The sequence below is a fragment of the Rhyacophila brunnea genome, unplaced genomic scaffold (genome assembly GCF_057557595.1).
Source record: "Rhyacophila brunnea isolate RB1 unplaced genomic scaffold, BYU_Rbru_1.0 scaffold_7, whole genome shotgun sequence".
In the NCBI taxonomy this organism is placed as follows: Eukaryota; Metazoa; Arthropoda; class Insecta; order Trichoptera; family Rhyacophilidae; genus Rhyacophila; species Rhyacophila brunnea.
Genome location: NW_028233339.1, coordinates 45,926,469 through 45,943,033, shown reverse-complemented (window position 1 = coordinate 45,943,033; position 16,565 = coordinate 45,926,469). Strand labels below are relative to the sequence as shown.

At 33.5% G+C, this 16,565-nt stretch overlaps 1 long non-coding RNA gene across 1 annotated transcript in view; it reads left to right on the top strand.

Moving 5' to 3' along the window:
- Nucleotides 1-16,027, top strand: part of LOC147064974 (uncharacterized) — a 70,211-nt gene extending 54,184 nt beyond the window's left edge. Inside the window, exon 3 of the long non-coding RNA XR_015071964.1 lies at nt 15,009-16,027. This is a non-coding gene — a long non-coding RNA (uncharacterized LOC147064974). The remainder of the gene's footprint in view (nt 1-15,008) is intronic.
- Nucleotides 16,028-16,565: the final 538 nt, after the last annotated feature.

The window sequence follows — 16,565 nt, the reverse complement described above, 5'->3', positions numbered from 1 at the left end:
ACACGCTGTAATATGACTAAATAAACATAACTCATCTGAGTTATCTTCAGGGAAAAACAAGTCTCACATAATTCGAATACTATCCCGAAAAAAATGGCAGCGGTCTAGCGAGATCTATTAATGTACAACAGAGTGTTTAAACGTTTTGGTAATGATGTAAATATTTCCCGCATCTTCTTGGGGCGAGGGAATAGGTACTGCAGACTTGCGTCGGGCAGACAGGGCTCGAAATGGACCGGAGCGCCGTTCCGGTTCGTGAAATCGGTAAAGTTATCGCTCCATCTCGTGGAAAAAATAATTTGACCGTCTAAGCTAGATATGCCATATAACAAAAAATCTAGCACACTTATTTTTATAAAATACAAATAAAATTTGATAACTATGTTAATATCTTCAGAAAATTGTCGAGCTATCCGGTTTGTAAACTTTTCCATTTCAAGCGCTGATCTATGACTGACTCGAAATGCGTCAAATGCTGCCCTTAATTCAGTCATACAATCTCTTCATTGGCTCATGATGTCATGGCTGCAAAGGTACGTTACCATCCAGCCAAGGTAATCGTGAACGCGTGACTCAAACGACCCCATCAATCGAATCGAGAGATTGTAAATTGTAATAATTGATACGAAGATTTCATTTCATTTTTGAGTGTCAATATTCTATGACTAGAATCTACCCCATAGACACCAGTCAACTGCCATCTTTTATTTTTTCAAGTCAAAATCACGTGCTTTGTTGCAACTACTGCGAAATCCCTGTATAATTAAATCATGGTTAGGCTCTAACTTTTTTTATAAATGGACAAAACCTCAAATTGAAATCTCATCTCGAGGCTCTCTATCGAGCTGTGCAAAGTAACTGTGAACTCATAATGTTAAATTAAGCCGTGTTTACATTGGCTACTACTACTACTAGCAAAAATTTAGTATTAGCGTCCTGCAAAAAAAATGATTGAAACAGAACTGGTATATTCCACCTGGTACGTGGAGGCCCCGGACACAGTCTGAATCACAGATTGAATTAATGTAGAGATTGTAGAGCGAAGACATATTATAATATGTTTGACTCGGAAAGTGCCACCAGCGAGTTATCTCGCCAAATTGTGTATGTATCTTTAAGCCATATGTCAGTTAACTCGTGACTTTATTAATTAATAATAAAACAGTATTTATGATTTTGCTGTAAAAATATTCGCAAAAAACCCAAGAGACGTGTTAATTTACTCAATTTCACAAGTTGTCACCATGTAATGCCTGTTTTATACTAATTTTAAGTTATTTATTTAATTTCAAAAATTGCCTAATAAAAAATTAAAATTAAAATTAAAACAAGTAAAATTAACTTCAGATATACTCTGATATAACTACGTATTTATGGCGAATCCTTTACACCTGCTTATTAGGGTGAATTTTAGGTGTAAACCCAATAGTGCTATCTTTCGTATTAAAAATACGATTTCTGGAATAGGGCTGCTAAGTGCAAAACAAATTAAGTTATTCCACACAGGTCGGTCGATAAATATTGCATAGTATTGCACAAGTAACGCAGTTCCTTCTTGTAGGAATAAATTAAAATACAATACAATAATGTGCTCCAACCTTGCGTACAATAATAATATACTATAGCGGGTATGATATTGTTTGTAGGTATGTACTGTGACAGTGGTCGTAAACTTTTGAAATAAACAAAATCATAAAATAGTATAATTTCGTTATATTGTGCTTATAACCACATTTTCTCAATTATCGTATTTGTAAATTCTAAAATTGTACTTAACTCTCTTACACAAATCCGACTACCTACTGTCATAATAACGAAAGTACCAATTTCAATATATATTAAAAATGGATGATATTGTGAAGCAATTGGGGGGGGGGGGGGTGTTGAATATACATAAGGCGGTGGAAAAAAAAGAAAGCAGAAGAAAAATTTGAAAAACTGTTGATAACATGTGATCTGCGTTCATATACGCCGATATGTTCTAAAAAGCAAGTGTTGGAAGGCGAGCATGCCGGCAGGAATATGTGCACGATATTGCTTGTTCACAATACGATACTTTAAATAGGCGACATCAGTAAACAATAATTAATACTGCAAGTGCAACAAATATAAATATAAATTTTAAATCATATCATTCAATATTGACGGACCACGTACAAATCAAAATAATATATTATTATTGTGCCTGTTTGTACGTAAAACATTTCACCGTGGCACAGTTTGCCATGAGCTTTCTTAGCGGAAAGAGATGAACGTATATTATACGGTCTCCAATTTTATTAGATTTAATATGAAAATTAATTCAATTTTCATACGGTGATTTTGGCAAAATTCATGAATTCAAGAATGAAAACCTAACCTTGCAAATAATCCAGTATATCGGCTATTTTCAAAATTTGTTTGCTGATGGCTTCCTGTAAAGTGTAAATCGACAAGAACCCGTCTTTTATTTAGACATGAATTTTATGTCAGTGCTATTACGACCCAAAGAGGTTGGACGGGTTTTTTTTATATACGGCCATATATTTCCGATACAAAGTTTCACGTTGAAGTGTGATACGGTAAACTGCATAGTACAAGTTTTCGGACACGTCCGCACAGGTGTCTAAGGGGGTTGAGTATTTTTTTCTGAAAAGAGAATAGTGGGCCGAGAAGTTCTAAGAATATTTTCTCTAAACTGTAGTATTAGTATTGTTTGTTTATCAGAGTAATTCTTCGACTAACATCTCGTTTTGATCAGTGCGTATCTGCCTGATATGCACGCTTTCCTTGTGTGTGTATATTCAAACTTTTTTTTATGTACTCGTACCTTACTATAATAATTGACACGTACGCCCCTTTATGTGTAGATACTGCTCATTCACACTTATTTTTTTTTTTTTTTTACATATTGTGGACATTACAAATTATAATTTTAAGACGTTCACAACATGACATGAATCATTATCATAAAAAGAAGAAAAAAGTAATAAAAGCGATAGAAATGAAAATATAAAAAGAGAACATAATATAAATGCATAAAAAAAGCAGTGAAAAAACAATTATTCATATACTTATAGAAGTTCAAAGAAGTACACCGAGTTTGCTATGGAGACCCTATTTTAAGAATTTATAAAGCGTCCACCTAAATTCACCTCACGCAAGTGGAATATATCAACACCCGAAGCAATTTGGTTAAACATGGTTATCGCCTTCCCAATTTGCACTGCCAATTGCAGGTTGGCTCTGCACCTTGGGAGAATAAACAACTGATGCTCACTATTTCTGAGATAGTTATCAGGGACAGGTCAAAACCGCCCAGAATGGCAGAGTTCTCATTTATACCTCGTACCTATAAGTCGAAAAAAAGACGTAGCTTAATAAAAATCAGCCCTTATTAATTGCAGACTGCAGTATGTAAGCATACTTAAGAGAAAATCAGTTGGATAAAAGTCACGGATAGTATCCGTACACCCTCAAGTAAAGTCTCAAGAATTTCTTCTGAACCCTCTCTTATTGAATACACCTGCCAATGGTTTGTGTGACTGGTACAATGTCATGCTTTGCTTTTTATTGCCAGCCATATTTAAATTAACTTATGCGTTTGAGTGGGACGTTGGTCTCCTGCTCTCGTTCAAATGCTCTTGTATTTTATTTTTCTTTTAATGTAATGGGGTCTCTTTCGTACTCGAGGAAAAGCTTTTTCCTACACGCTAATTTACACCAGAATAACTTCTAAGTTGCTATCCAGCTGAAAAAAAGGATGCATGTTGAACACTGGTTTCCAAGCTTTTTATCTATAACGATATTAGTGGTTTATTGCAACAGTATTCCCAATCTAGACGTTGTACCTAAAGTTATCTGTGTATACCGACTTTGTTCTTCGTGACTTCAGTATGCTATCTTGGCCATGGCCCCCACATCCTGAAGCGGGCCCCAGGCCACGATGTTTGGCGCCCCCCCTCCCAACATATCGCTATGTTTAAGGGCAGTGTAATAAATTTTGTTTACGTTTCCCAAATTCTGTGGAATTCCAGGGTTCAGTGTAAAATAGAGGGTATTCCGTGTATTATTTTTTTTTTAGCGATTTTTGGTATTTTTAAAATAAAACCGCTTGCATTGTCAGCACTCAGCATCATTTTAAGAAGTACTGATCGCGACCCCCTTTTGTGATAGCTAAGTAACATATTGTGACCCCTCGCCATGTTGGATGAATAGTAATTTTTATTAGTCAGAAAACACACTACAAAAGGTAATTATAAAATAAAATTTTACTCGTTTAATAGCCCCACAGGCGACTTTTTTTAAAACCATTAGAGCAAATTTGCGGTGTATGTTTATCTCACTTAACTGGTTGACCTGTCACAACAAGCCCCTCCTAAGCCCTGTCAGCTCCCTTTGTGGGTGCCATGATCTTGGCATTCCTCGATCGCTTAGAATTTAATTTAATTTGTTCTAATACTCTATATTGTACTCATCATGAGGCCCAGGTCTTTCATTTCAGCCATCAAACAGAATTAGGATATCTAACAATAATATAAGCTATTATAGTACTAGACGAACTCATTGAAATAAACTATTTCTTTAATTCAACGAATAAGACACAAGATTTGAGAATGGAACGCTCTATATATTGAACATACATAATTTTAACAGATCACATGCATGTACCCACTAGAAAAAATGTTTTTAGAAAAATGCTACACCTGTCGGGACTTGAACCTGTAACCGCTGGATTCGCGCCAATGTGCTTTTCCAATTTAAACTATTATATTTCTTTTATTTAACGAATAAGACACAAGATTTGAGAATGTAACACCATAAGTATATTAATTATATTGATCACACATAATTTGAAAAGATTTTTTTCTAGTGGGTATATGCATGAGATGTTTTCAAATTATGTACCTATGCTAATTAATTAAACACTTCAGGGATAGTGAGAGGGTTATTCTTGAATATTTTATTTAGACGTTCAAATACACTCCATCCCAGATATAATCATCGGACAATTTCTTCAGAAGTTCCTCCATCGGTTTGATTTCCAAGATACCGATCTTTATAATTGAAGTCTTGCTCGAGCTTAGTACCTAAGCTCCATTGATAAGGGTAGCCCTTGATTCTGCAAAGTAGTTTATGATAACCTTTATTTTGGTGACATTTATATTAAAACTCACGATCGACTAAGGGTGGCTCGATAAGGTAAACTATTTTAGCGGAAGTATATGCTTCATAACTTTGCACTCCGGCTCTAGGATGAAAATTATGTAATATATTTTTAAAATATATTTTTTACATAAATTATCTATTTATTTACTTACTTACTACTACATAATATATCAATACAAGTGAATATCATTATTTGATCTAATTTTACGTGAGGTAATCAGGCAAAGCGTTGTATCAGTGTAGTAAAAAGTGCAAAGTTGTAAAACGTATACTCTACGTGGCAACTGAAGACTAAGTAGATATAGTACAAGGAGAGGCTTTCATCAAACACTAAATCTCACACTGTACGTCGATACAGTTAGTTTTAAAAAAATCATGTGTCGATGATTAAGTACAGTTATTGTTTGACATAAGCATTAACTAACTCACATGTCGCAGGACAGATGCTATGTTTCATGATGCTGTGTATCGTGCGATTAACTTATTTGATGGCACCATAAAGGTTGATTTATTTTTTTATTAACTATATAATGTTTGTGGACGTGTTAAATAGGTTAAATTTATAATTGTATATAATTCATGTTTCTTTAATATTTACATAAAGACATGCTGTCTTTTCTACTTTCTTGTTATATTAGTTGTTATTTGTAATTAAGACATTTTTATATTTTTTGTATTTATTATGACGCATTGGCCAATCGCTGTAATGCCGCAATACTCTTTTTCTAAATAACTAAATAAATGTATAAAATCTCAAAATTAAACTAGTTTAATTGGCAGAAAAGATCAAAGACGTGAACGCAAATTTGCAAAACACCTTTATTACAATGTAGGTAGAGTGAATTTTTCATCTATCTGGCATGATGATTATGAATTATGATATTCTAAACAATTTAATCCCATTAACCATTCATTTTAAACAAAACGTATCTTACGTCTTTAGCACCCTTAATAATATAATCGATCGTTGGGTTGTTATATTTCAGAATCACATTAAGCTATAGATTAATTATGATTTCGCGTGACGCAGCTTGCATGGCCTAGCAGAACAGTCGGCAATCGCCGATTGCTCCTGCAAGATTAAAATAAATTATTATTTAACTTTCAAAAATACTCCAAAAATTTCCATATTCTGTCGGCCTGTCAAAATATGTACGTTTTTATAAAGATGAGCTTATTTTGAGAAGTTTTAGTATTCAACATTCCAAATGTTACAGAATTCTCATACATGCGACTGGAAAACAAATTCCTAAAATAAGACACAAGGCGGCTAAATGAACTAACTTCAGCATTCCTAAATATTTAATAATTTTGCTCCAAACATTTCGATAACTTTTTTGTTACAATACAATGTCTTTACTACAAGGAACATGTTTGCTTATTTTTATCATCACATTATTACTTTTTATGTAAGCATTTTTTTCCTTTTCTTCTGCTTTGTGTGTACCTACCTACCTACATATAAAAAACACAACTGAAATCGTAGCATTATGGTGACAATTGCACATATGTATTTAATAAAGAGATTGTATTACTTCAATCCAAAATATTTGCATTATTATGAGGTAGATTGTCTTTAAATTATTGAAATGTTACTTTTCGGTTATTTATATCACACGAATTAACTATAAAACATTGATTTCAAGCTCTAAATAGTTTTAACACACTCAATGGTTAAATACCTATACCTAAATATTGTTGACTGAATCTTATGGTTTCTTTACAATCCATGTATTTTGAAGGGTTTTAGGTATCTGAACAACAGAAAATTGACTTAACTTTTCATTGTCTAGCCTGCGGTCCGCGCAACTCGAACCAATGGCCCATGGCCCCCACATCCTAAAGCGGGCCCCCAGGCTAGGATCTTTGGCGGGCCCCCTACCTATCACTAAGGATAAAGGCACTGTGCTGCTCTACAGTAGCGTTTTCCAAATGGTGCACGCGGGAAAATTAATGTGTGTATATTTAGTGTTTTTTTGTATGTTTTAATACATCCATTTGAATTGTGGATTTGTCGAGTATCGATACACATTTAAAAATTGTATCGTACACGCACATAATTTTCAATAATAAAATTATTGAAGAAAAATAGCGCCGCAAGCGTTTTTTTTAGTATTTAGCAAATTTGTGATGTGTATTTATCTCATTTATCTGGTCGACTCGCCACACCAAGCTCCTCCTAAGTCCGGGCCCCTAGGCTAGATCCCTGTCAGCCCCCTCCTTGTGGGGGCTATGCAATGGCCCATCAACAGCCGGTAGATGGGCTAACCACCAGATGTTCTCGACGCAAAGTGATACCGTCTCGCCTCCGTGCGTACCTTACCACACATTATTACTCACACAGCGGTACTTCTTCTTTACCCCGCTTCATCTCTCTTCATACCCAGACAATAGACAATCTATCCAGAGTGTGGTTGGTTATATTCAACCACCGGCCGTCAGGTCGAAATGCACAGACTGGGCTTCTAATAGAGTTTTTCAACCGTTTTGATGTTTTAAGGCTCACTTTAAAACTAATTGGGATTTCGCGACATCAAAATTGTAGGTATAATATATAATTTTTGTTTGAAATTAACACATTTTCATTTTTATAATATTAATACTATCGATCGAGGGTATTTAGCAATGTGGGCTTATTTGTGGATTTGTAAGGGGATAATGAAGTAGAACATAAGAATATTTGTTTAACTAATATAACTTTTAAAAGACTGATATTATTGATATACTTATCTCATTAGTTTCCCAATACGTTGCCATTGTTTTTTCCTAGTATTGACGATTTTACACCTTATGAATGTAGTGTAATTCTCTAATGATCGATTATTAGAGTTTTGACGATGTATACCTACGCTTATTGATTACTTATATTATTAGTGATAGTGATTTTTTTACAAACACTTCAACTATTTATACATAATTTGTTTGTTATATTTTTTATTGTGATCCTTGACTTCATAGGTAGGTGATAAAGTTTTTACCTACTTTATTGTATTAATTTATTAAGTATATAATTTAGAAGTAACTGCATTCGTTGTCAGTGTCTTTATCTTTTGGTGAGTGCACATAGTGCCTGAAGATGCCGAAAGACGAAACCCGGGTCACAAAAAAAACTACTTAAACGGAATAGGTAGCACAAAACTTAAATTCATTATAATGTAACATTTAAAAATCGCGATACACCAATCTGTCGTGACACATTGGTTGGGAAACACTAGACTCTACATTTTGGTAAAAGAATGTTAAAAATCGTAAAAATAATTACAAGATAAAAAGAACTTTTTCTATACAACGTTTTTAAATTTTCTGTTGAATCATATAAACTTGACTTGACTAGCTTAAACGATCAAAAAAATTTGTACTTGATAGAAATAATACTGAAATGTCATATCGATTTCCATAGTAACGCACGTAGGTATACCTATATTAAAATTAATAATTTAGTTGCTAGGACTCCGTAGCAACCAATAATAGTATCGAAATAACTCTTCATACAAAACAGATTTAACTAAAAATTAATTCAATTCTACTTAAAGATGGCTAAAAGTATTATAAAAATGCATTGGCATCAAAGATTGGCATCGTGCTCTGATATATTCTAAAAGTTTCAAATATCTCGCTAGTCGGGAAGTTAGTTAAAAATCGATTGCAAGATTTGTACCGGACAAACAACCATCGGACAAATAAGAATACGAGCTAAGAAAAACGTTGTAATAATAAACGTATAGGCACCCTTTATTTCCGATATACAGATTTTTATATTGGGTCTCGCATACAATTTGTCGGCTGTTGATTGCAATATTATAATATAATAGCTAAGTAGTTTCTCAAAGAAGTGTTATGTTGAATTTAATAATTATATCGGCCCATCGGGTCTGTTACAGTGTTCTCAACTGTCGTTGACAAAAACGTGCCAAACGTGGTACGAAAACAAGCTAAGTATTTGGCAGGACAAATCGCTAGATTTTGTGTATCAAAATGTGTGTAATTGTGTGTAAAAATCACACCACATTTTCCTAAAAATTTTCAAAAAAATTTTTTTTAGCAACCTACGATAAGTAATAATTAGGTATATAATACAAGAGAGTGGGATCTCCGATAATCGTCAATCCGATGTCACATACCTAAGCACACATTAAATTATGATATCACTATAACGCCAAAAATGATCCTATTGTTTCATTGTGTTGTTTTATTTCTACTAAGTACCGGCCTACCTCCATTAAATATCTGATAGTCAGAAATTTAGACATTAAAAACGCTTATAAAAACGCCATAAGCCAGATGCATTTTTTGCAAGCTAGACGCTTATCTAAAAATGCTATATCTGGCGAGAAAACCGCTAAGTTGGCAACGCTGGTCTGTTACCTCGATTACTATGTTCATAAAATTAATTATACCGTATTTGAGTACAGCGCCGTTTACAATCAAGTATGTAAATTGAACATTAAACTTCATACACTACGTATTATAAATTATTATAACGCACTAATAGTTATGCAACATGGCGGAATAATTAGCAATTATTCATTAATACATAATATGTGTAAAACAGCGACCGAGCATTCTTTGAAACATTTTACTTATAATGTATAGTTTTAGAAGAACCAACTTCAGTGGTGTTCAAATTGTGTGCCGCGTGTTGTTTATATAATAATACAAGACTATCTTACTACAACACGCAATTTGTAACGTTCAATCAGCGCTCGAAATGAAAAATTTTACGAACCGGAGCCCTTAATAATTATACGTAAGTATCAATAATTATCTAATTTTATATGTATTTTATAAAAAATAAGTGTGTTAGGTATATGGCATATCTAACTCAGACGGTCAAATGATTTTTTCCACGAGACGGAGCGATTCTTTTGGGGATTTTATGAACCGGAACGGCGCTCCGGTCCATTTCGAGCCCTGCGTCCAATGCCTCCTCTCATGATATAAAATTGTTGTTGAATCGCACCGATCTCGCCTTGGCAACTGGTTTGCAAAAATACTTTTAGTTATTTTAGTCGGAAATTTTTGATTAATAATTCGTAGGTGAATACCAGGCATTTATTCTATCATTATATGTCACGAATTAAGTTTATAAATACGTAATATTTTTATGCAATAATTGAACATTTTGATAAGATGTGTCTCTATAATTTGGTAGTTTTTGAATCAATAATACTGACGTATTTTTCCACGTTCTTTCGTTATTACATCGGGTTGAACCTGCATAACACTTCTACGTAAAACATACTACCGCCATAGAAAAAAAAACCACGCCATATTCAATGAAATTTTGCATACAATGTTTTCCATTTAAAGATTCCCGATAAAGGTTGGAAGCTTAGACTATAGATGTCGGAAGAAAAGAATTAAGTCTGACTGTCTTAATCGTGATGATCTACCAGTTGTTTGCTACGGTTCGAATGAGGTGGACTACGATTGACGGAATATTTACTGGAATTGCAATACCTAAATCAAGCACCTATACAATGAATAAAAAATGCGTGATCGGATTCATTAGTTTCACTACATTCATAAGTGTTCTACACACAATATTTTTCGGTGCGTTAATTATATATTTGATTTTATAAATAAATAATATTATCTATTTACTGTGCGCGAAAAGAAGAAGGCGTTAAGTTTAAAATCGCTACTTTTCAGGAGAACCGAAATAAGATTGATTTTTGGACCATTTTGTATGGAAACTTCAATGTTTCTGTGTAGAATTTAGTAATTCAAAGATGTTGATTCGACTCTTTTTTTCCTCATTTATGCATTAATTTCAATGTATTTATGGTTCATTTAGCATATTTAACTAATTTTTAGATTTTTAAGACTTGTCGCCGTTTACTTTTATAGTAAAATATCTGTATATTATTTACATATTATTAGTGTTTGCAATTGACTCGTAATTCACTATTTTGCGGCATGTATTTGTCATGTATATTTTTTATGATCGTTTAATATAATATTATTATTTCAAAATTCACTATTTACCATTCAATAAATGCTATAAATACTGATCGTTTAATATATTATCGTAAAAGTTATCCTTTCCCATTCAATTTAATGCTAAAATTAAAAAAACTAACATTCATAATTTTTTTGTATAAGTATTCAGTATCGAATGAAAAAAATAATTCATAATTATATGACTTATTGGGAGAGAAAATCACTGTACGTTGGATTCTTTTTGCATAACGGAATAGATTTAAAAAAAAAATGAATTGCCGGTTAAAATAAATAAAAATAGAAAAAAATACTTCGTTCTTCTGTGAATGTTTACGTTATGTTTCAGTATATTACATTTTCCTTCTTTCAAATTAAGATAATTACATTCCTACAATGCGAGATATTTTCGTGTTATTAATTATTATCATTATATACTTTGTGTAATGGTGTGCCCACACGTTCTGGCAGCTCCAATAGAATTAGCGAAATAATAATATTAAATCAATGTCAACGCAAAAACGAGAATTGAAAAAAAATGTTTGTTAAATATTTTTGTATCCTTCTGCATGGACGTTCAATGAACTCGATCGCCAAACCGGTAATGTATTTGCATTTTATCAAAAGAAAAATACATCTTAACGGATTTCTATTCATTTTATTAATAGTTTATGGACTCACGTAGGAAGGTATAATAGCAATATCTATCTGTGTGATGGTGTTTTTTTATTGATTCCACTTTTTTCCATTCAAATAGTCTTTTTGCTGACAGAATAGAATATTATTATACTTACATATTTTATTAATTAAAAAATATGATAATTATTATACGTAATTTTATCTAAGTATTTTTTAGAATATTATATTTATTTTAATTAGTCTACATCAGTGATAACTAACCTATGGCACGCGAATGTTTTATGTTGAAGAGGGAAAAATAGATTTAATAATTTAAAAGTTTTACAGTAATCATACATTTAGTAGGTACTTATATTTTAATATTAAATAATTACAAGATAAAAAGAACTTTTTATATACAACGTTTTTAAATTTTCTGTTAAATTATTATGCTCAATATGCTCAAACTTGTACTTGATATGAAGTAAATAAAAAACAAATAAACAAACAAACAAATATAGAAATACTGAATACTGAATTGTCATTTTGATTTCCATAGTAACGCACGTATATATTAATAATTTAGTTGCTAAGACTACCCCTTTAGCAACCAATAATAGTGGATTGGATTACGGATTTCTTCCGAAATAACTTTTCATACAAAACAGAATTAACTGAAAATGAATTCAATTCTACTTACAGATGGCTAAAAGTATTAAAAGAATGCATTGGCATCGTGTTCTCATATATTATAAATGTTTCAAATGTCTAGCTAGTCGGGAAGTTAGTTAAAAATCGATTGCAAGATTTGTACTGGATAAACAACAACCGGACAAACAAGAATACGAGCTAAGAAAAACGTGGTAAAATAATGCCGACATAGCCATGCCTACTTTCTTCGGTTTTTAATAATATGACGGATCACAAACGGAAACGACTAAATTCATGCATAAATGAGAGACGCATTGTACAAAAAATAGCAGGCAGATACTCTTCAAGAATAAGTATTAAGTTTAATTTACACATAATATTATCGCACTGACCTCAACAGGCAGCGGGGGAAGCCGCGCCGCGAATCTCTGATTTCGACCAATTTACAATAATTTTACAATTTATTGAGACCACTGTAGCGAAAGAATGCCTCATCTGATCGGGGCAATTCTGGCGTCAATTTGTGCGTAAAGAACCAAACTACTATAATATATAGTAATACTTAAAAACTCAGTTACATTTTTTTTTAAACTTTTTAAATAGAATTCTTATACTTAATTTTTTTTTCTTCATTTTTTCCTTATGAAAAACTGCTCGGCATGTCATACAGTCAAAAAATAATATTTGGCACGCGTACTTACGTAGAAAGGTTTGCCAACCCTGGTCTATATTTTTGTTACCTACTAAATATAAATACCTGTACGAATGTATTTTCCGTAAAAATCGAGAATGTCCTGCTCGGATGACGAAACCGGTTCTGATCATTATTAAATTATAATGTGGAATAATATACTCAGTTTGTGTGTTATTTGGTCTTTCCGTCATACATTGACTATCGGATAGGAATATTGTGCAATTGATAATAATATAAGTAATAATGTGTCGTTGTTATTTGGGTACCTACTTTCTTTCGTGGCATAATAATTTGACGAGTTCATTTACCTAACCATAAATGGTGAATATTGTGTAAGCATACAAAATTTACTGTACAAATGAGTTTGTGATCCGCACACACAATTGAAAAATTGGAGCGTACTTTGGTTAGTATGTCTAATTTATTGATATAGCCTTACATATTATTATTATCTTGGCTACGGACGTCATAACATAACGGTGATTTGGTGGACTACAGAACCCCCGCACTTTCAGGTATAAATCTACGCCCCGACCCCCGCTATATTCCATAACACTGAATACAACGATATACAATGGTAGCCAATATAATATGATGGTTCTATTATAGATAGTAAGAGCCATTTCATACGGGACACCTGTGTGGCACCACCGACGTGGCGAGATTCCGCATTTACATATAAATGAACGCGACACTCGTGTGTCCCCGTCTGAACGCGCCCTTTCGGTTAGGAACATAATATTATGTTTAAATGCGGAATCTCACCACACCAGTGGCGCCACACACGTGTCCCGTGTGAAACGGGTCTAATTTTTTTACGCTGGTGGCTAGTGCCACAAGGGCCTTTAAATACGTTATATTATGCGTTATCTGGAATGACAACGTTTATGGAATGTTTTTTACACATATTATTCCCACAATGGCCGTACGGTTTAATCGTCGGCCTATGGCGCCGTGGGTCCCAGGTTCGAATCCTGGGTCTGGCAAGAACACGTCATATTGTTTTCCAATTTGCGTATGAGTCAAAGTATGGACCTAATAGGTTGAGCAAGTGGCTGACATCCATTTCTCGTAAAAAAAAAACTAAATCTGTTATTACAAACCTCCACTCTGTGGAGCTCCATAATTATGATCTTATTAGGATCGGACATGGTCGAAAAAAAATTAACACATAAGCCCGCTTACTATGAGTGTGATTCAGTCCTCGAAATTGTACGAACCGGAGCACTCAATAATTTTCCGATAAAATAAGTGTATTAACGTTTTTTATATGAACTATCTAGCTCAGATGGTCAAATTATTTTTTCCACGTAACATAGTGCTAATTTTTGGGATTTAATTAACCGGAACGGCGCTCCGTTGCGTCCTGGTCCATTTTGAGCCCTGGTTTGTTTCGATTACTGACTATAATTCAAACATGGAGATCTACACTCGGTCCTGTTTTTCTATATACAGAGATAGTACTTGTCTATACTTTCAATGAGACAAAATATTATATAGTCTTCATCTTATTTTATCCATATTCACTTCTTAGATGAAGCATATCGACACCACGCTCTCATAAGAATCGGTATGTTTTTTTAATTAGTGAGGAAAATTTAATATGACATAAAAACCACACCAATTTAATTAAGTATCTTGTTTAATAAACATGGAAGTTCGATTTATTGATTAGGTGGTTTGAGCTGTTTTAGAAATACCTATCATTATATTTACATTATTTAAAATTAAAGTTAAATATTCGAGTCAGAGGTGCGCAATCGTAAATTTCACAGACAGAGGTAGTGCCGGAATCGGTCGAGTTGCTTGTGCGCAGGCGCATCGCTCGGTGTTGTTATGTTCTAGTGTTGTCAGCGTGGAAATAAAATTTTCCCGACTTCAACCACCATTGTTAAACCACATGGAAATAAGAATATAACATAACATCAGCTAACAGGTGTTTTTCTTTTGTTTTCAGGTGCTTGGAATAATCTCCACTACTCATGTTAAGGCAGCGCTACACACTACTCACAGTGTGCTACTGACGGGTGAGATACTCACTAAGTTCGGCAGAATTATTTTATAGCGAAGAAGTGGTGACCGAGATGTATGGATAGAGTTAGCAGATGCCTTCATCTAGTGGTAGAACCACTTTTTGAATATCATCCATCCCGTAAGTGAAATACAAAATTTCTGTAAAGATAGATTATTAATTAATTCTTCATGACTTCAAGAAGTTAAACCAGGCTAAAATGCATGCGTGTTTTATAAAAGTATGTACATCAATTTGATTGATTTATGCGTCGTGGTAACTCCTTTTATCCAGTTAATTATATTCAATCCGAATTAGAATGGCATATATATGAGTGGAATATACATGCTCTCCCGCTTTGGCATTTATCTCGCGCAGTAAAACGTGGTATCTAATATCAACATTTGACAATACGATGTAACATCATAAACAATATAACGTAACAACATAGCATTGGTGACATTTAAATTGTAATAGTTTATATTTTTCTTTTATATTGTTCCTGGGTTGTATTCTGATAATAACATCAGTTAAACAGCTAGTTATTAACGGTTAGTGTCGTAAATTCATACTTAAACTACATGATTTACTGATGTAATGTATGCTACATACGCCAAAAGACAGGGAGTGTATGCCTGATTTAGCTATATGACGACGTAAATACTTGAAAACTAATTATGATTTCGTTTTGTTATATTGTTTGTTTTAAAAAAATATAATTATGTCACACCTGAGTTATCCTCGCGACACAATCAATAGTATCATAATAATATGTTGTACTTACTCGGTAACTGATGAAGATGCTTTTGATTTTAAATGCAATTTTTGTATGTGGCCATGTGGTAACTTCAATATACTAAATCTTTTTACATGTCATAATCCGAAATATAAGACAGGATTTTTCTATAGTCAAGATTGTATAAATGCCTACTCTCGTAAAATAAATAGCCTTAACCCTATACCCTATTTCTATAGTTTTATTGTACTTCTTCTTCTTCTTCCACCCTGTCACGTCCCAACATTGGGGCATGAGGCAAGCACAAGTTGGCGCCACTTCCCTCGGTCCATTGCCAACTCCTGCGCCTCCCGCCATGTCAGACCTGCAGCACGTAGGTCGCTTTTGTAGCACCGCTGCAAGGTGAGGGAGAGCCGGCCACGGCGACGGAACCCTTGATTGAGGCTGTGTCACAAGGGTACGAAGTGCCGCACTCTTTGGCGGCATCCGGAATAAATAAATTTAATGTTAAAATAATATTAAGCAAGTTATCACGTTTTTTTTACAACCATATGTATTTAAATATGTGTTAACGGTGACTTCCAGCGCTCGAAATAGAAAAGTTTATGAACCGAAGTAGTCCAAAAATATTAAAGTGTGCCTTTTTGTTTGTTATAAGTTATAATATACCCACCTTTTATATTATCTACGAACCTACCTTAGAAGGATAAATGCAATAACAGTCATTAGAGATCCGATATGCACTATTACTAAAGGTTTGGGTAGGC